Source organism: Elephantulus edwardii, unplaced genomic scaffold (assembly GCF_000299155.1).
Source record: "Elephantulus edwardii isolate Elephantulus edwardi_28Jun2011 unplaced genomic scaffold, EleEdw1.0 scaffold00074, whole genome shotgun sequence".
Taxonomy (NCBI): Eukaryota; Metazoa; Chordata; class Mammalia; order Macroscelidea; family Macroscelididae; genus Elephantulus; species Elephantulus edwardii.
Genome location: NW_006399824.1, coordinates 13,515,816 through 13,537,350, shown reverse-complemented (window position 1 = coordinate 13,537,350; position 21,535 = coordinate 13,515,816).

Sequence of the window (21,535 nt, the reverse complement as noted above, 5' to 3'; positions counted from 1 at the left end):
TGACTGCAACAATGGGTTTGAACATATGGGAAATTATGAGGACGGTGCAAGACAGAGCAAGGTTCAGATCTGTTGTTCATAAGGTCATTATGAGTTTTGCTCAACCTAATGACACCTGACAATAGTAATTGTTTCTTGAGGCAACTCTTTTTTCTTTTTTATGTAATTTACTCTATGTTAGTGTCAGACTGACCCATACAAAATTCAAATCTCATTATCTTACTCCCCAGCTTAAAATTCATCACATTAGTTTGCCTTACCATTCATTATTTGACTTTTGCCTTCTTCCCATACATAATTAACATTCTAGTCATGCTGAGCTACTTGAATTACCTATTTGTTTCTTTCTTCTGGCTCTTGCATAGATTATAAATCTAACAGAAGCATCTTCCTTCAATCCTCTACACTTATATTTCCAATACATGCAAAACTTGGCTGATTCGTAGTCAACTATCAAAATTTGGCTCAAATGCCATCCTCTCCAAAAGATATTTTTGATATTCCCTCTCTATCAATCTGTGTTGTATAACTTTCTTTATAGTAAACTATAGTGCAAGGTGGGCAATTTATTTTTAGGTAAAGGAATACATATTTTGTGATTTCATATAATTAGTCACAACTTCTAACCCCACCACTGAAGTGTGAAAGCAGCTAGAGAGAATATGTCAGTAAATAACTTGTACATGTAGAAATTGTCGCTTTGGTGTATGCTGAGCTGTGCAAATTTTTTACAATGACCAGGTTCCAATAAAATGTTCTTTACAAGGGGAGCTCTGGTGGCCTACTGGCAAGGAGCTGCAACTACAATCCCAGAGGCGCACTGTTCAAATCCACCAGATACTCTGCCGGGGAAGGAGGGACAATCTCCTCCTGTACCAGTCAGATCTGATTTGAGGGTACACTCACACAAAAATAATAAAAATAAAAATTAAAAAAAAATGTTCTTTACAAAAACAGGTGACAGCCGAGAATGAACTCATAGGCTGTGGTTTGCCAACCTATATGATACTGCTGTGATTCTCTTGCTTATCTCTCTTAGAATATAAACATATTGAAAGTAAGAAAATGTCTCAACTTTAGAACTTCTCACTCAAGAGTCTCCAAATTTAATTTGAATAATAATAAAGAGATAATTTAAGCAGAATGTTGTTGCTATGTGCCACTGAGTCAGACCAACTCACAGCTGACCCTCTAATGGGTTTTTAGAGGCAATTTAATTGCATGGGAGGTGACTGTTCATCTTACTTGCAAGTAGCAGCTGATGGATTTGAACCACTTGCCTTCCCATTGACAGTGCAACTCCTTACCACTAAATCATCGGAAGTCTTCTCTTTACTCACGTGTTGTGTGACATCACATCAGAATTGACCCATAGTGGGACTTCCAGTGAGTTTTCAGAGGCAGTAAATCATACAGAAGGAGGTTGCTCATTTTTCTCCCATGGAATGTCTGGGTAACTGCACGCCTTCAGGATTGCAGCACAGCTTCTTACCGATTAGGCCACCAGAGCTCCTGACCTGGCAGGCCACTAAAAAGTGAAAGTGCCATTAAAAGGTGGTAACTGCAATTCAGTTCCGTGTAATTATTGACTTTTCGCTTTCTTAAAAAAAAAAAACCAAAACAAACAAACAAACAAAAAAAACCAAAAAGGAAGCTAAGTAAAATATATCTGAGGTTCAAATTCAGTCTATGGGTCACAAATTTGCAAGTTTGCTTGATCGGTGCCTGGCACAACACATAATAAACACTTGGTTGAATGAACGACAGTATTTGTTAGTATAAACATACTCAGCTCAAATAATGAAGGCACTGTCAGCATATTCGTTGGGCTATAATTTCAGCTGCATGTGATAGAGACGTAAAATATCAATGTCTTAAATAAGAAGAAAGTACAGTTTGCTCTAAAATACATGTGTGAGTGGGTATAGAGGCTGTCTTCTGAATATGTCAGGGTCCTTTTTTTCTGTTCTTTTCCAAGGAGTTGCCTTTAAGCCTAATCTAAGACGGTAGACTACCAAATATGTATTCCAACCAGGAGAAAGGAGAAAAGAGGGCAGGGGAAGCAAGCTTCTTCTATTTGAAGACACCACCAGGACATTTCCCAGATTTCTTTGTTTATTCCCACTAGAAAAGCTTCATCATATGGCCCCACCTAACTGCAAAGGAGATTAGATAATATAGTCTTCATTTTAAAACGCAATGTATCCAATTAACAGCTGAGAGCTCCCTGACTGTGGAAGAAAGCAGTGAATGGTTATTGGAGGGCAGTAAGCATAAAATGAAACCAAATCAATAATTTACACATTGACAGTACCATAAAAACCTTTAAAATATTCAACAAACAAAACCACTTCAGAGGAAGATGTAGTAGGTCACAGTCGGGCCAATGTTTCCACTGCCACAACTAGGAAAGGTTATAGAAAGTGCACAAAGTATAGTTTTAAAAGCATCTGAGAAGTGAGGAAGACTAGATAAATGAAATGACTTCACAGAAGAATTTTTTCAAGGTAAGTAGATCACCCGCTCTTCTTTACTGAGGTAGCTAACAATCTTAAGTAAAGGATAAGGATTGTGCTTAACCTGAATGGAATGCCCCTGCCATAGGAAAGAGGAACCAGTGAAGCCTTAAGTGACCACAGAGATTGAAGTAGGAAACTGGAAACTTGAGAGGCCTCAAAAGTGAATTTAAAGAAAAAAGCAAAAAAGCAATGACAACTACTGTTACTACAAATAAAGCTACAACTCATACCATACAAATGCTACATGAGAAAAGGGTTAAAATTTTTTTTAAAAAGTGAATTCTGTGAGTGATGTAGGAGATTGAGAGTTAGGTTAATGACTTCTAAAGGGACTAGTGGCATCTCCTACATTTTGCAACTTGGCTAAAGAAGTGGTCTCCTATCCCAAGCACACCAGTTTCTACCTCCAGACACTCATCAGATTTAAAGCTGTGCTGCAGTGGCTGTGGGGAGGTGTAGAGAGTGGAGAACAAACTGTGACCATCTGAATGACAGAGTTCAAAATTGTGCACCTATGGACAACCTCCTCCTATGAGACTTAATGCCTCTGAAAACCCACTGGAAGATTTGCTATAGTTAGTTCTGACTCGACAGCACAAAAACCACAACAAAGAACATTACCCTTTTAGAAGAATTTTATTAAGATAATGCTTTAAACACAAGGTCTGGGCTCTGCTGATTGCTGGTTTAGATGCATCCAAATGTGTTCTGGAAGACAAGCCTGGCTGTTTGCTTCTGGAAGATCAGAGTCTTGAAACCCTCTAGAGCAGTTCCATTCTGCACACAGGGCTGTATGAGTTGAAATTGACTTGACTAACAACAATAACAGGATTTATAAACTATAAATTGCATCCAGTCTAAGTATGTGGCTCATATGAGTTTTGGCAAATGGGGGCACTCATACAATCACCACTATAATCAAAATATCAAACCATTTCCATCACTATCCAAAATTTCCTTATGTTTCTATGCAGCCATTAAAATCTACTTTGGACCTAGGAAACCACTGATCTGTTTTCTATCACTGTAGATAACTTTAGTTCTTTCTAGAATTTTGTATAAATGAAATTCCACATAGCATGTACTCCATCATGCCCATATTCTTTCTCAGTACGTTTTTTAGATTCATGAAAGTTGTTTAATGCATCAGTTGCTTGCTCCTTTTATTGCTTATTAATATTTCATTGTCTGGGCATATCAGTTTGTTAACAAATTCTCTATTTGATGGGCATCTGGAAAGCTTTAAATTTTTACTGCTAGGGATAGCATTGTTTCGAACATTTGTGCAGCAGTAAACCTCTTTTAAACACAGTTCAATATTTTGGTTTTTTAAGTAATGGTTGTTATGTGCCATCAAGTGTCTTGCAACTCATAGCAACCCTATGTGCAAAAGCTCTGAATACTGCTCTATCTTGAGCCAACTTCATTGTCTCTGACATGCCTGCCCCCCATTGTCCCAGTCACTGAGTCAATCTATCTCAAAGTCTTCCTCTCTTGCACTGTCTCTCCACCCTTCAAAGCATGATGTTCCTCTCCAAAGACTGGTCCCTTCTGGCAACATGTGCAAAGTGAGCATTAAGGTCCTTGCCTCCAAGGAGCAGCCTGGTTTCACCCTCTCCAAGATGAGCCTGTTTGTCCTCCAAGCAGCCCATGGTATATTCAATATTCTTCTCCGGCACCACAACTCAAAGGAATAAATTTTTCCTTCTTTCATTCTTAGTCATTTTCAGCCTTCTGAGGCATATCAAGTAACTGCAAAAACCATGGCCTGTATCAGGCACACCTTAGTCTCTAGACTGACATTGTTGCTCTTCAGTACTCTGGAGTGGTCCCTGACAGTAGATTTTCCCAAAGCAATTTGTCTCTTGATTTTTCTGGATGCTGGTATTGTAGAGCCAAGTAAACTGAAGCTGTTAAAAATCTCAATCTCTTTATCATCTATCATGATGATTTAATGGCATGTGTGTGTATCTATCTATCCATATACAACAATTCTTATATACATTTATCAATATTCTTATGTCCTCTATACTTTCTGTTGATTAGAAATTTGAGAGGAAGTGCTTAGAAAGTTATGGATCAGGGTTTTTTATAGGGTTGTAGTAAGATAATGACTGAGGCTGAAGTTATTTCATGACTTTTTTTTTTTAACTTTGGCTGGTACTTTAAGATTCACCTTCAAGGTGGTTATGGTTATGCCCACTACTAGTATGTTTACTGTGGCCTATGATCTCTCTATATGAGTCCTTTTGTGGAACTTTTTAAATGTCCTCATGATACGGCAGCTATCATCCTCCATAAGGAGTGATCCAAAAGATGAAGAACAAAATTGTTATGCTTTCTAAGACCTAATCTGGAAACTCACACCCTCTCAGATCCACAGCTAATATTCCATTGGCCACATAAATTAGCTCTGTTTTAGTGTAAAAGAGCAGCGTATAAGCACATGAATAGTGGGAAGAAGTGTACACTGACTACACAGTCTTCCGTCTGTTGTTAGATACTGTTCATTGGGCTCTTACTCCTAGTAACCCCATGAGTACCAGATCTAAACTTGGCCCTAACCTGTGCCATTCTCAGATCTCTGTCCTACTCAAGCTCTTTTTGATAGTCACTGTGTCAATCTATCTCATTGAGGACCTTCTTTTCTTTCATTGACCCTCTCTCTGCCTCTCTAACAATTGGTTCCTCTTGAAAATATGCCCAAAGTTAATGAGACAAAATTTTATTCTTGCCTCATAGTCTTGACAATTGTTGCTATGACAATTGAGCTGGACAATGACTATGGATCATATAAAGAGAATTGATGCCTTTGAATTGTTGGGCTGGAGAGGAGTGTTGAATATACCATGGACTGCTTGGAGAACAAACAGGTTTGTACTAGAGAAGATGAAACCAGGCTGCTCCTTTAAGGCAAGGATTCTGAAGCTTCATCTGACATATTTTGGACATGTTACAAGGAAGGCCCGGTCCCTGAAGAGGGACATCATGCTTGGGAGGGTGGAGGGACAGTGCAGGAGAAGAAGACCCTCAATGAGATGGATTGATTTAGTCACTGGGGCAATGTGGGTAGGCATGTCAAGAGACAATAAGGTTGGCATAGGATAGAGCAGGGTTTAGGACTCTTGTACATAGGGTCGCTATAATTCACAAGAGACTTGGCAGCAACAACAACAAGGAACACCTGATTGTACTTCTTCAAAGACAAATTTGTTCTTTTGATGGTCCTTGGGAGATTTAATACTATTCTCCAACATCACAATTTAAAGGTACTTCTTTTTTGGTCTTCCTTATTCATTGTCCAACTTTCAAATGTATAAGAAAAAAAAAAAAGAAATACTACAATTTGGGTTAGATGTCCCTTAAACCTTAAACTGATATCCTTACTCTTTAGCACATTGGAGAGGTCTTTGACAGAAATTTTCCCAGTGGAACAAGTCTTATATTTCTTGACTGCTACTTCCACGTATGTTGATTGTGGAGGCAAATAAAATTAAGTCTGCCCTCTAAGTCCCAGTAATTCATGTCCCTCTCACATGCAAAACAACTCCATGTGCTCTCAAGCCTCTCAAAAGTATTATTACATGGAAGTATTAACTTGAAACTTGTTGTTGTTGTTGTTATGTGCCGTCGAGTCACCTGCGACTCATAGCGACCCTATATACAACAGCCCTAAACTCCGCTCTGTACTGTGCCAATCGCACTGTCTCTGACACTCCCATCCCAATTATCCCAGTCACTGAATCAATCCACCTCATAGAGGGCCTTCCTCTCCCTCCACCCTCCCAAGCATGATGTCCCTCTCTAAGGACCGGTCTCTCCTCACTACATGTCCTAAGTAAGTTAGATGGAGCCTCAGAATCCTTGCCTCCAAGGAGTCACCCAGTTTAATCCTCTCCAGGACAAATCTATTTGTTTTCCTAGCAGTCCATGGTATTCTCAATACTCTTCTCCAGCACCACAGCTCAAAGGCATAAATTCTCCTTCTATCCTCTTTGGTCATTGTCCAACTCTCTGATACATAACAGGTGATTGCGAAGACCATGGCCTGTATCAGAGGCACCTTAGTCTCCAGAGAGACACCACTGCTCTTCAGCACCTTGGAGAGGTCCCTAACAGCAGACTTTCCCATGGCAATGTGCCTTTTAATTTCCTGGCTGCTGGTGCCAAGACTGTTGACTATGGAGCCAAGCAAACTAAAGCTGTGTACAATCTCAATCTCTTCACCATCCATCCTGATGCTGCCAATTGGTCCAGTGGTGAGAATCTTTGTCTTCTTGACATTGAGCCAATTGGATAATCTAAATCAGGTCCAGGTCCAGGTCCAGGTGAGACTTCTAGGCTGTGGTTCCCAAAGCATACTTTCTAGATAAAAGTTTCTACTGAGTACAGTTATTATGGAAGGCAGTCTAGCACTGCCTCAAAAAGTTGGAAATAGAAATACCACTTGAGCCAGCTCTCCCTCTGTTGGGAATATACCCTAAAGAAATCATAGTTGTGACACAAACAGATGTATGCACACCCACGTTTACTGCAGCATCATTTACAATAGTGGATAGATGGTAGCAGCTCAAATGTCCATTAACAGATGGACAGAAAACCTGTGGTACATTCACAAATGAAATATTAAACAGCACTGAAAAACAATGAACTTGTAAAATACTATACAACATGGATGAATTTGGAAGTCATTATGCTGAATGAAATAGTCACAAAAGGACAAACACTTCATAAGACCATTGTTATAAAAATTGGATATATTCGGGGTGGTTTGGGGGAGAATAGGAAAAGAATGGTTAGAACACTATAATCAGTGAAGGTAAGGACTATCTGAAAGAAATGGCAGATTAGATATTGTATGTATGCCAGATAATAATTTAGAACAAGGCATGCTTTACACAATTAATTAGGGGAGAGGAAGGGAGGAAAATGTGTATCAGTGAATGAAAAACCAACTTTTCTGTAAACTTTCACTAAAATCACTATCTAAAAATACTTTTAAAAACTTTCTATTGAGTCTGGAGAACATAATGTAAAGTCAACAAACTGAGTCCCAGAAGGACAAATAGTATATAAGAACATTATTGTAGAAATAGAAAGATAAGCATTAAAATGTGTATGAGGATCCAAGGGAGAGAGGGTAGGAGCAGACGGGTGAGGATGGACAGGGAGGCAATTGTAGGGTTGCACAATTTGATGGGTAGAAGGAAGGATGGGTAAAGGAAATGGGAAAGACCAGTGTGAAAAACAATGTATATGAACTTTGTAAGTAAACTAGTATGAAATAATATTTTACAAAAACAAAAACATCTCAAAAGTTTCAATTGATTCAAAGACCTGTCCCAGAGACTAATTTTCTGCTCCCCACATATTCAACTTCAGTAAGAAGTAACAGCACAACTGCCACAGCCTTCAATTTTAAAAAAAAGGGAGAGAATGAATCACAGGTACTTAAGGGATCTAAAATAAAAACTAGCTGAACACATGCCGGCCATTTGTTTATTAAGACTCACTGCTGTTATGCGTGGAGGTGGTTCCCAGGGCCACACTGATCCAGTCTCTACACTGCTGACACTGCTGACTTTACCTTCTGTATCTCTCCGCTTCTATAAAAGGGAGCCCAAATTTAAGTTGCCTAATTATTTCCAATCTGCTTTATGATTTTGGAAAGTTGGGGTAGTTCAAAGGCCTTTTGCTATTTTGTACTGTTTATTGTTTTAGTCTATGAATATATTGTTACTGAAAAGTACAATTCTCTTAAAAACTTTGTGAGTGATCTGTGAATCAAACTGACGTATACACATTCACAAATGTCTTTGCTATGTGTCTTTCTTTCTCCATCTCAGGCTTCTGGAAAACAATATCCTAAATATTCTTAGAAGCCTTGACATTTAATAGAGACCATCTATGAGGCACATTCTTAAAATTTTAAGTAGAATTTTTATCTAACTGAATGGTCGATGAGAAATTGTCATACTTTTCCCCCAAAAAATGTTAACAAAAGATACTACAGTCACGCCATCTGCTTCATCTTTAAATCATGTTTTCTGAGAATGCCCTAGATTGATATGTGCCTGGAAGTCATTCTTACTTTTAGCATTGTTTGCCATCTGTAAAGGTTTGGAATAAGAATGATTTTATTTTTAAACCCAGAAAGTTCTGGACTCTATTTTTCAGAATTCTTTCCCTTATCTCTTTTTTCTCTCCTTTTCTTTATTTTTTTCCCCCTCTCTTTTGCTAGGAACAAGGAGAGGCCAATGACACCTTTAACACACGATCATAAAGCCTTCTTAGCTGTATCTTCCAATTCAATGATAATATTTTATTTTCATGTTATCTCGGGCAACAGAATGCCTAAATTTCTCATGATTCTATAGCAACTTTCCTCTTTTTATCAACTTGTATTTTTCTCTAGGGAGCTCTGTTGATACAGTCTGTAGAGAGTTGTGCTATAAACCCAAAGGTGGCGCCTTTCAGGTCTACTAGTGACTTGAATGCAGGAGAAAGATGGGTGATCTTCTCCTATGTGATTTATAGCCTCTGAAACCCCACTGAAGTGTCAGCTATGAGTCATTCCCAGTGGACAGCAATTAGCTGAGTTGAGGAAGTGTTTTCTTCAGTTTCTCACCTCAGAGCCTGCTTGAGTAGCATGCAGTTTCCATTAATTCATCTCTATCAGGTAATGCAATAATTAGAGAGCTAAAGAAAAGAGCCAGTAATATAGAACCCTATATTTAGTGAAAATATCTTTTAACTATGAAAGTGAAACAAACACGTTTTCAAACAAACCAAAAATAGGGCAATTTGCTGATAGAAATGTCTTAACATTTTCAGGCAGAGCAAAAATGATTCCAAATAGAAACATGAAAATTCTGGAAGGAATGAAGAACACTAGAAAAAGAAAATTAATTGGAAAATAAAAATGAGCAGCAATAGTACAGATAAGAGTTGTAATGTCATGTGGCATTTAATTTTATATACAAAAATACCACAGAAATGGGAGAGAAAGAATAGTAAAAGTAAAAACCTATTATTTGTCAGTGTAATTATTTTATATATCTAGAAATCCATTATATAACTACAGATTCATAATTCCAAGACAATAGCAGAGAAACATGGAATAATAATAAAAACTGATTGAACAAGTGAAAGAAAAAAACCAAAACAAAGATATAATTTTTATACTGGATCAAAAATAGATATAGTGTTTACTGGAGTCACTCCTTAGATATAAAGGCAGGAAATTAGACAATAAAGACTGAAAAAAACTAAGGTAAATAAATTCTAAACAGATGAAAGATATCTGACATGGTAGACTTCAATTAAAAAAGTTTAACAAAAAAAAAATGAGCATTTCATCATAATGAAAAAGCCAACCTTACAGGAAACTTCCACAGTCCATAACGGAGTTCCAGATTCAGACATGAAACCAAAAGTAAGAATATTCAAAGCAAGATAATTATAGAAAAATAGGAGAGCTTGACAAATTCATATTTATATTGAAAATTTCATCTCAAGAAGATAAAGAAATAGCAGCTAATTAGATCTAACTAGAAGGAAAGACATCATAAGGATAAAGGCAGAAGTCATTGAAAGACAAAGAAACATTTAATTATGAAAATTAGCAATGTTAAGAATTTTTTTCTTTGCAAAGATTAAGAAAATATATAAACCCAAAGCAAGATTTCTCAAGAAAAAGGAGTGATAGCACTAATTATTATTACCAGGAATAAACAACAACAACAACAAACCCCACGCTGGGAAAGATGCAATAGACATGAGAAGATGTTAAGACAATATTATGAACATTTTTTTACTGATTAATTTGAGAATTTGAAGTAAATGCACAAATGGCCATAACTTGCCAAAACTGTCAGTAAAAAAAAATCCAACTGGCTCATATCTATTAAAGATCTTTAATTCACAATTTAAAAACATCTCCGAAGTTTTTAACAGAAAAACTTTGTTTCACATATTTTCACTGGTAAGTTAATGCAAATATATAAGGAAGAAATAGCACCAATCTTGATGAGGTCAAGAGGATCCTTACCGAAAGCAGAGACTCTCAGAGGAATGTCTATCTGTGTTTCACTGACAATGCAAAGTCATTTGACTATGTGGATCATAACAAACTATTGTTAATGTTGAGAAAAATGAGAATTCCAGAACACTTAATTATGTGTATATAAAATCTATATGCAGATCAACAAGCTGTTGTCCAAACAGAACCAGGAAATAGTGCATAGTTTAAAATAATGAAAGATGTGTGTCAGGGTTGTGTCCTTTCTCCACACCTAGTCAATCTATATGCTAAGCAAATAATTAAGAGGAGCTGAACTTTAAGAAGAAAAATGTGGCATCAGAATTGAAGTAAGACTCATCAAAAACCTGAATTATTCAGATAATAAACTTACTGCAAAGAAGGAAGTCTTGAGGTGCTTGGTGCAGAAGATCAAAGAGAGCAGCCTTCACTATAGGTTACATCTCAACATTAAGAAAACAAAAGTCCTCACCACTGGACCAATAGGCAACATCGTGATAAGTAGAGAAAAGATTGAAATTCATTTTACCTGAATCCACAATCAACACTTTTGTACCAGCAGTCAAGAGATCTGGAGATGTAGAGCACTGGGAAAGTCTGGTGTCACAGAACTCTCCAAAGGCCTCAAGAGAAATGATGTCAGTTTAAAGATGAAGGTGCGCCTGATTCAAATCATGTTCCTTCCAATCTCCCACTATGCATCTGAGAGTAAGACATGAATAAGGATGACAGAAGAATCAATGCCTTTAAGTTGTGGCACTGGGAAAAGTATTGAATACTCTTTGGACTGTTTAAAGGAAAAACAGATTTGTCTTAGACAACATGCCAGGGGGCTCCTTAGAGGCAAGAATGGTGACGCTTCATCTCACATACTTGGGGCATTTTGTTAGGAGAGGCTATTCTTTAGAACAGGACATGATGCTTGGGAAGTGGGAGGGTCAATGAAAGAGAGAAATATCCTCAACAAGAAGGATTGATACAGGGACTATGGTAATGGGCCCAGGTGTGTCAAAAATAATAAAGATGGACAATTAAAACAGACATGGGGAGAAAGAAGAACGAACTGGGGAGGAGGGTGGAGAAAACAGTGCAACAATGAATGAATGAAAACCCAGAATCTCTGTAAATGTTCATTAAAACTAATAAAATTTAATAAAAAAATAAAAAAAATAATAAAGATGGCACAGGATAGGACAGTTGTTCCTTGGGTCAACTTGATGACACCTACAAATAATAACAAATTTTCTTAATAGATAAAATATTTTATTCTAGGAACAAAATATTAGCTTGACATCTATGAGAAGAAAAGCAGCATCAGGACTGGTGGAAGATCTATCAACAATCTGCATTATGCAGATGACACAACCCTGCTTGCTGAAACTGAGGAGGACCTGAAGTGCTTGCTGTAGAAGGTCAAGGACTGCAGCCTTCAGTATGGACTGAGGCTCAATGTCAAGAAGACAAAGATTCTCACCACTGCACCAATTGGCAACATCAGGATGGATGGTGAAGAGATTGAGATAGTTCACAGTTTTAGTTTGCTTGGTTCCACAGTCAACACTCTTGGCACCAGTAGGCAGGAAATTAAAAGACGTATTGCAATGGGAAAGTCTGTTATTAGGGACCTCTCCAAAGTACTGAAGAGCAATGGTGTCTCTCTGGAGACTAAGGTGCATTTCATACAGGCCATGGTCTTTGCAATCACTCGTTATGCATCAGAGAGTTGGACAATGACTAGGGATGATAGAAGGAGAATTGATGCCTTAGAGCTGTGGTGCTGGAGAAGATTATTGAATGTACACTGGACTGCCAAGAAAACAAACAGATTCGTCCTGGAGAGGGTTAAACCAGAATGCTCCTTGGAGGCAAGGATTCTAAGGCTTCGTCCGACCTACTTAGGTCATGCTGTAAGAAGAGACTGGTCCTTGGAGAAAGACATCATGCTTGGGAGGGTGGAGGGACAGCACAGGAGGGGAAGGCCCTCTATGAGGTGGATTGATTCAGTGACTGGGGTAATCAGGATGGGTGTGTCAGAGACAGTGAGATTGGCACAGGACAGAACAGAGTTTAGGGCTGTTGTACATAGAGTCTCTATGAGTCGCAAGTGACTCGACGGCACAGAACAACAACAACATTGTTGCTGATGTTGGATGTCATCGAATCAACTCATAATAACACTATGCAACACTGAATAAAACTCTGCCCAGTCCTCTACCATACTCACAATCTATTGTGTTTAAGCTCATTGTTGCAGTCACTGTGTGAATCCATGTCACTGTGGGTCTTCTTTCTCTACACTGATCCTTCACTCTTCCAATCAGAGTGTCCTTTTCCAGGGACTGGCTTATCCAGATAATATGGCCAAAGTATGTGGGATGAAGTTTCCCCATCCTCACCTCTATGAATTGCTCTGGCTACACTTCTTTCAAGACAGATTTGTTTGTCCTTTTGGTAATCGATGATACACTCAATATTCTTCACCAACACCATAATTCTTCTCCTGATTTCTGTGTTTCACTTTTCCCATAAATATGAAGAAATGAAAATACCATTGCTTGGGCAAGCGCACCACAGCCTTTAAAGTGACATCCTTGCTCTTCAGCACTTTAAACAGGACTTCAACAGCAGCTTTTCTTTGAAATAAGTTTTTTGGTTTCTTGACTGTTGGCTCCATGGCTCCACTGTTTTTATTATAGATTATAATAAAATTAAATCTTTGACAACTAAAAAAAAAGATTATAGAAGTACCTTGATATATAAAAAAAGGAATTTGATTATCATTATATATTTTTAAAACCTCTTGACCAACTAAGAATAAAAGACACTATTCTTAAAGAGTATTGAAAAACATAAACAAAATACCAGCATACATTATACTCAGTGTCAAAACATCGGAAAGTTTATTTCTAAGATTGAGAGTATATAAGCCTGCCCGTTGTTATGACATCTATTGAAAATTTTACTGGAAGTCCTACTCAGTGCAATTTTATATAGTTATTAGGATTATAAACTAAGAAATAACGCTGTTAATAATTACAGATTTCACGATTATGTGCCAAGAAAATCCTCAACAGTCTATAAACTCTTTGAATTAATGATGGTATTTAAAATGTTGCTGTATATAAAGTCATTATTTAAAATCAATATTATTTCTACATACCATCCGCAAAAAGAAAATAATATTAAAACACAAATTATGTTTTTATATGTAATCAAATAAATAGAATCAAAATACCAACTGTATAGGAATGATCTAAGAAAACCATGTAACTTCTCTAAGGTTAAAACTTTCACACATTCTTGAAGCTAAATATCTAAATAAATTTAGAATTATACTTTCAGTATTTGTTGTTTTTTGTTATATGCTGTAGAGTAAGAACTGACCCATAGCTGACCTTCCTGTGGATTTCAGAAGCTGCCAATCACATGGGAGAAGATTGTCCATCTTTCACCTGTGGAGTGGCTGGTGGATTTGAACTGGCTGTCTTTGGCTTGACAGCACAACTGCTTGCCACTAGACCACCAGAGTTCTCTCAATATTTAGAAGATTCAATATTATAAAGCTGTCAATTTTTCTCAGATCAATTTATAAATTTAACACAGATAGAAATTGGCAAGCTGATTATAAAAATCATTCAAACATGCAAAGGGACCAGGATAATCAAGTAGCTGAAGAGGAAAAGCAAAATTGGAAGACCTGTTGTAACTAAAAGCAGGGCTAATCATAAAACTGTAGTGATGAAGTCATAAACTAGCCAAATAACTACTCAAGAGTTTACACACGTCATTATCTCCCTCATGACAAATGCAAAAGTACAGCTAGTAAAAGAGTGATATTTTAAAAGACCTGTTTGTTGTTGTGGATCACATCAAGTTGGAACCGACTCATAGCTGAACCTCCAATGGGTTTTCAGAGGCTGTAAAACGCCAGAGGAAAAAAATGTCCATTATTCTTTCCAGTATCATCTTGTGGATCAGAACCACTTACCACTGGGTTAGAAGTGTAGTTCCCTACCCACTGGACCATCAGAGTGAGTTGCTGTTAGATGCCATTAAGTCCACTACCACTCATGATGACCCTATGAATAACAGAGATCTGAACTTTGCCCTATTCTGTACCATCTTCATGATCTCTGCTATACAGGAGCCCAGTGTTAGAGTCACTGTATCAATTCATCTTTTTGACGATCCTCCTTCGTCTCTCTGACCCTCCTTATTTCCCAGCATGATGTCTTCTTCCAAGGACTGGCCCCTCTTGACAACATGTCCAAAGTGTGTGAACCAAAGTTTCCCCATCCTTGCCTTTAAGGAGCACCCTTGGATGAATGGGGAAAAGTAATCTGGACCTTCCTACATCTTTACCCAAAAGTTTATTCCAGATAGATCATTAATTAGATGACAGAAGTAAAAAAGCTTTGAGAGGATGACACAGAAAAACATTTTTATGTCTTGGGGTAGGTGAAAATTTCCAATATAAGACACAAACTCTAATGAAAAAAACATGTAGGAGTGTCTGAAGGAGGATATATATTCCAAATCCAGACAAAAAGATAGGCCACCTAAAACATAAGTGACCAAATACATGGCCAAATAACAAATAAAGAGAGTATTCTTATGTCTACAAAAACCTATGAAAACATGTTCAACTATATTAGGCTTCAGGGACATGCAAATGAAAATCACTGTGAGATTCCAAAACCGATAAACGGAAACCAGAAACTAGGTTGTGTGTAATTAGGGCTTTTACACATTACTGTTTGGTTGGTAAGTTTATATAACATTTGGAAAAACAGTGTGTTTACCTTATGACCTAGTAATTTCACCCCTGTGCATACCCTCCACAGAAATGGGCATGTATACACCTCAAAAGGCATACAAGAATGTTCATAGAAGTTCATTACAATTACGTCAAACGGAAACCGGCCCAAATCCTCATCTCCACTTGTTGTTGTTGTTGACTGCCTTCAAGTAGAGCATGACTCATAGTGACCCAATGAACAAAAGGCCTGAAGCCTTTCTAATACTACCGACATTTATCAAAGTTCAACGAGTTTCCAGAGGCATATTGTTTAGGAAATGGATGCCACTCCTACTTCCAACATACTTGCATGCATAAATAAATGTGGTGTAGTCACACAACAGGTCTATGAGGGGTGCAAAGGATTAGAACTTGATAATTAACCTAAAGATTTGTAGTGTGATGGCATCTCTGGCACCACACAAGAAAGCCCTGGTAGTCCAGCTTCTGTAAAGATTACAGCCAAGAAAACTCTCTGGGGCAGTTGTACTCTGTAGCAAACAGCATGGTTGTGAATTGGAGTTCATTCAGTAGCAGAAGGGAACGCTGGTGGCCAGTTCACAGGGAGCTGTGCTGGTAACCCAAAGGGTTAGCCTCTCTGCTTGGTTGAATCCACCAAAGGGTTTTCTGGAGAAAGATGCGCAATTTCCTCTCATGCACTTTATAACTTTGGAAACTTGCTGGAGGGTCAGCTATGAGTTGGTTCTGACTCGACAGCAATCCTCCAGTCAAGGGTTATGTTTTATGTTTTCAACAGCAGCAGCAGGCTTTTTTAGTTGCCTTTTAATTTGCATAGTAAAATATTGCAGTGAGGATTGTGACTACAACTACACACAATGCAGAGGAATCTCACAAGTAAAATGTGGAAAGAAACCAGACACGACAGTATATACAGTCTCATATACAGTCTCAAACTTGTCCTCAAGTCGGCACCAACTCATAGCTGATCTTCCAGGGGGTTTTCAGAGGCTGCAAATCACACAGGAGAGCACCCATCTTTCTTCTTAGGAGCGACTGGAGGATTGGTAGCACAACTCCCTATCCACTAGGTGGCCAGAGCTCCCTTATCTGTTTCTATGAAACACACAGGAGCAAACTTAATCTGTGCTGTTAGAAGGCAGGCTGCTGGTCTCTTTTAGGGCAGGAAGTGGGATAAGCAAGTGACAGGAATGCAAATGAGTGTCCTGGGGAGCTGGTATTGTTCTGGTTCTTGATTTGGATGCAGGTCACACAGATGTTAAGTTTTAAAAAATTCATTAGGTTGACCTGGTATGAGCACAATTGTATATGATATTAATCTCCGATAAAATATTTAACAAATACATTTTAGAGAGGAAGTAAACAAAAAGACAGACCAAGAACAGTATATATTTTTACCTTTTAACAATAATGTCACCAAAAATCTATCTTTTAGATTTATCTATAATCTAACAACTTACTAACTAATAAAATTTCTCTCTTGGTATATTTACAAAATCACTCCTGTACTGACAAGGCAAAAAGATCCTTTTATTCTTCTTGTGACAAGAATTATTTCTATAAGCAAAGAAGAGTAAAATGGTTTTAATTAAATGGTTAAAATGTCTGCATTTGAGTATAATACTAAAAAATGATTCCTGGTTATTGTTGGATTATGAGTGAGGTTACCATGTGCTTCCTTTATATACAGGAGAAGAGTCAATGTATTTTTTTATATTTAAGTTCACTTCTCTTAGTCTTTGCCTGTAATCACAAGTGTTCCCTTTCTCCTCTCTGCTTCTAAAAAGGAACATAGTTTTTCACCTAAAATAGTAGAATAAAATTTCCAATGTATTCCATGTCCTAGAAAACAGGCCCTATTTTGACAGAATATCAGTTGCATAATTCATTCTTCACATAATTACATAATTCAAGCTCATTATTTAACTGTTCCCATATTTTAGCTGTATCTTTTTTGGTATATTTTCTTCCATAGCAACATGCTTCCTAGCTCTCCCACACCCATTTCTCTGTAGGAAGATGCCTCACAGGGTTTCCTTTGCATTTCAAACCACCAAGAAAGGAAAGAGCTGGAAACTTTGCAAACACTAGACCTGGGGAACCTTCTAGCATAGCCATTAATGGTCCCATGGTTAACTGGATTTTTGAAGGCTTACAAATTGCGAGACACGTGTTCCATGCTTTAGAGATAGGGTGGAATAATGGTTTTAAACATAGACGGCCTGAGTTTAAATCCTAGGTGTGGAATTTACTGTATCTGGAAGTCTACTGTTTTATTTAACATTTCTGTGCCTCAGTTTATTAGCCTAGAAAAGTAGGGATACTAGTAATACCCTAATAAGAATCAGAGCCACTGTTATCAAAGTGATTGGAATAATAATCATCTGGAACATAACAGAACTGCCCTTAGGGTTGTCACAGTTGTATATCTTTACAGAAGTAGACTGTCACATGCACATCCCACAGATTGACTGGTGGGTTCGAACAGCCAATTTTCCAGTTAGCAGCCAAGTCCTTTAACTACTGTGTTACCAAAGGCTCTTCCTAGCCTTGTTAGGAAGTTAAGGGGCACACTGTATGAGAATCACATAGCATCATCTAGAGCACATGGTAAGTACTAACTAGTAAGCTGTTACTACTAGCAAGGGATGACCTAATGATTTTTGCCAAATCACCTGACACACTTTATCACTAACACAATTCACTCTATCTTCCTTTGTTTCTGGTGGCCCCGTTTAACTAGCAATAAATGCCAATGGCACTTAACTGAACAAGTAATATCACAGGGCTCTGGTAGCCTAGTGGGTAAAGTGTCTCACTGCCATCCAAAAGACAGGCAACCTCCTCCCATGTGATGTATGCCTCTAAAAACCCACTAGACACCCACCTATGGGTCAATTCTATGACTTGATAGCACACAACAACCACAACAACAACAGTAATACCATAGGATGGTGAAACTGGAAAGGCCTTAATCCATTTAAGGTCTTGCCTTTTTAAAATGAAGCCACTGAAGCTCAGAGATAGTTAAGTGCTGTCAATTTGGTTCGGACACACAGTGGCCCCACATACAATAGACTGTCTGATCCCGCACCATCTTCACCTTGTTGCTATGTGTGAGCCTGTTGTTGCAGTTACTGTGCCAATCCTTCTCACGGGGGCTCTTCCTCTTGTCATTAACCCTCTACCACACATGATGTTCTTCTCCAGGGCCCAATCCATCCTGACAACATGTCTAATGAGTCTTCGAGAGTGTCTCACCATCCTTTCTTCTAAGGAGTATGCTGGCTGTTCTCCCTACAAGGCAAACGTGTTCATTCTTCTAGCAGTCCATGATATAGTCAATCTACTTTACTTGAATCCACATTCACACAGCTATTTCCAAAACTGATATTAAACACTCGAGTCTCCTTGTTCCTAAGCCAGGCACTAGACTGGACAAACCTGTTAACTGTAATATAGAAGAGTAAGTAGGCTATCCTCTTGTATCCACCACACTGGGAGGCCCCCTTTGCCATTGCTGTTGTTGTTAGCTGCCCTATAGGACTCATAGTGACCCTATGAACAACAGATCTGAACCTTGTCCTATCCTGCGTCATCCTCAAGATCTCAGATATGCACCAGCTCATAGGTTGTGTATTTCTAACCTCTCTAGATGGCCCCCTCCCTGCAGAATCACTAACAGACTGCTGTGGGATTTAAGGCACTCTCCAGGCTGTTGCTTTGGTGGTTGCCATGCCAACGAAATTAAACGGAAATGGAGTTTTCACATAGATTTTTTTTTTCTGGTAGAAGCTTAAAAGCCAGGATATAATTCTGATTGTTGAACCTTAAATGATGCACATTTTCAAGAATGTCACATAATAAGCAAAACACAAATATCTGCTCAAAGGCAGAATGAAGACAAGAATGAAACTGGTGACATCAGGGAGCTGGCAGCTAGCAGTGGAGAACAGATTTGCTACTTTAAGTCCAGTGAGAGCAAGTTTACACATATCCTTCTTGGGAGATGACGAAGCCCTGAATTTTAATAAATACAAATTTGTAAGTGAAATGGAGCTTTCTGAGGCCAACAGAAGACTTCTGAGTTCAGGCTACCTCCCTACCTGTACAACCAGGAATCTGACACTGGATTCCCATTGCAAGTTATTCATTTACACCTTAGTGGGTCTGCGATTAGTTCTGGAGTAGCTCTTTGGAAAATTCAGTCTACACATTTAATGTAGAGCAGTTTCTGAGTGGCACAAACATTAAGCTGCTAGTTAAAATGTTTGAGTCCAGACAGAGTTAACCAGGAAAAATAATCTTGGCTATTCCAATGGAGCACAGTTCTACTCTGGGATGCACGGACTTTCCATGAGCTGGAAATCACTTGAGGGCAACTGGTAGACATATGTATGTGTCAGGTTTTCATAAGTCAGAAAAAAAAAAATAAAGAAGCAAAGAGAGAAAGAGAAAACCAGCTGTTGCTCTAAGGTGATTTTGGAGTTAATTACAGTTGAAATAAACTCAGCGACCATCAACTGCCGATGAGTATAACATGGTACATTTATGCAATGGAATATTATAAAGAGGAATGAAATCTGATAAATGTCATAGCATTATACTGAGTGAATGAAGGTAGGCACTAAAGAACAGGTATTTTATGTCACTTCTATGAATATTTGTTGTTAATTGTTAAATGCCATCGAGACTCATAGAGGCCTTATGAACAAAAGATCTGAACCCTATTCTATCTAGAGTAGGAAAATGCCTATATACACAAGGCTTACCAGGGGCTGGGTGAAGAGGGAACATGAGTTAGGGACTTGGTGAAGAAGGAGCCTGAGTTACTGCTAATGGGGTTGGAGGTCCTGTTTGGGGTGACCGTAGCACAAGATTTTCACTGTTTTTGTTGGGTACTTTTTTTTTTCCTTTTTTTTTATTAATTTTAATGAACATTTACAGAGATCTTGGATTTTCAGTCATTGTTAATTCTTAATGTATTATCTTTTCTTTCTTTTTTTTCCTATATTTTATTAATTTTCATAAACATTTACAGAGATTTTGGGTTTCTATTCATTCATTGTTGCACTATTCTCTCTACCCTCCTCCCAGTTTGTTCTTGTCCAAATGCCACAGTGCTTGTCAAAGCCAGTTCTGATTAATCTTCTTTGTCAGTGTGTCCTTTGCCATTCCCTATCACTCCTCCCTGAGAGACACTTCACCCTGAGTCATAAGGAAAAGGGGATGGCGTATTCTCTTAGCTATTTCCTGCTGAAAAGGGACGCTGTGGGTTTCAGGGTGAAGATCTTCTCTCACTACTCTAAAGGGCCCCTTTGGCAGTAGGAAACACATAGACTATTATGGAGATTGATTTTGGAATTTAGATGCACTCTTATTGATTGTGCTTGGCCGTACATGTTCATATCCTTGAAGATGTATCATAGGGGTGTTGCAACCTAGAAGACCCAAATTTGACTAACAAGTTATAAGTACATGAGTCCAAAAATTATGGAAAAGTAAAAGAAAAGATTCTTTCATTGTTTTACAAACCCTCCCCCAGGTCCCCTCCACCATGTAGCCCTCGCTCTAGTCTCCTGTGATGACAGAAATACCTAGTTATATATCTCTTTTAAACAGTTTTCTCCCTCCTCTGTTTCAGTGCAGTATACATTATCGAACCCATCTTACTCAGTCTCTCCCCAACCCCAAGGACAGTCCCATTCTACAACAGTGGCATCATGTAATATTTGTCCTTTTGTGACTGGGATATTTCACTCAGCATAATGTTCTCCAGAGTCAACCATTTTGAATAATATTGCATGAGTTCCTTGTTTTTTAATGCAGCATAGTATTCCATTGTGCGAATATACTTTGAGTCAACTGCGACTCACAGCGAGCCTATGAATGACAGATCTGCACCCTGCCCTATCTGGTGCCATCCTCACCACCTATGATAGACTTGAAGCCGCTTGGTACGGTCGACGTGTCAGTACATCTTGTAGGTCTTCTCTTAACTGATTCTCCACCTCTCCAAGCAGCACAACATGCTGTTGTTGCATACCATCGAGTCTGAACCGACCCATAGCTGACCCTCCAGATAGTTTTTAGAGGCAATTAATCTCATGGAAGGAGACTGTCTATCCTTCTTCCCCCAAGACGCAGCTGGTAGATTCGAACCGCTTGCCTTTGGGATTGCCGCACAGTTTCATATCA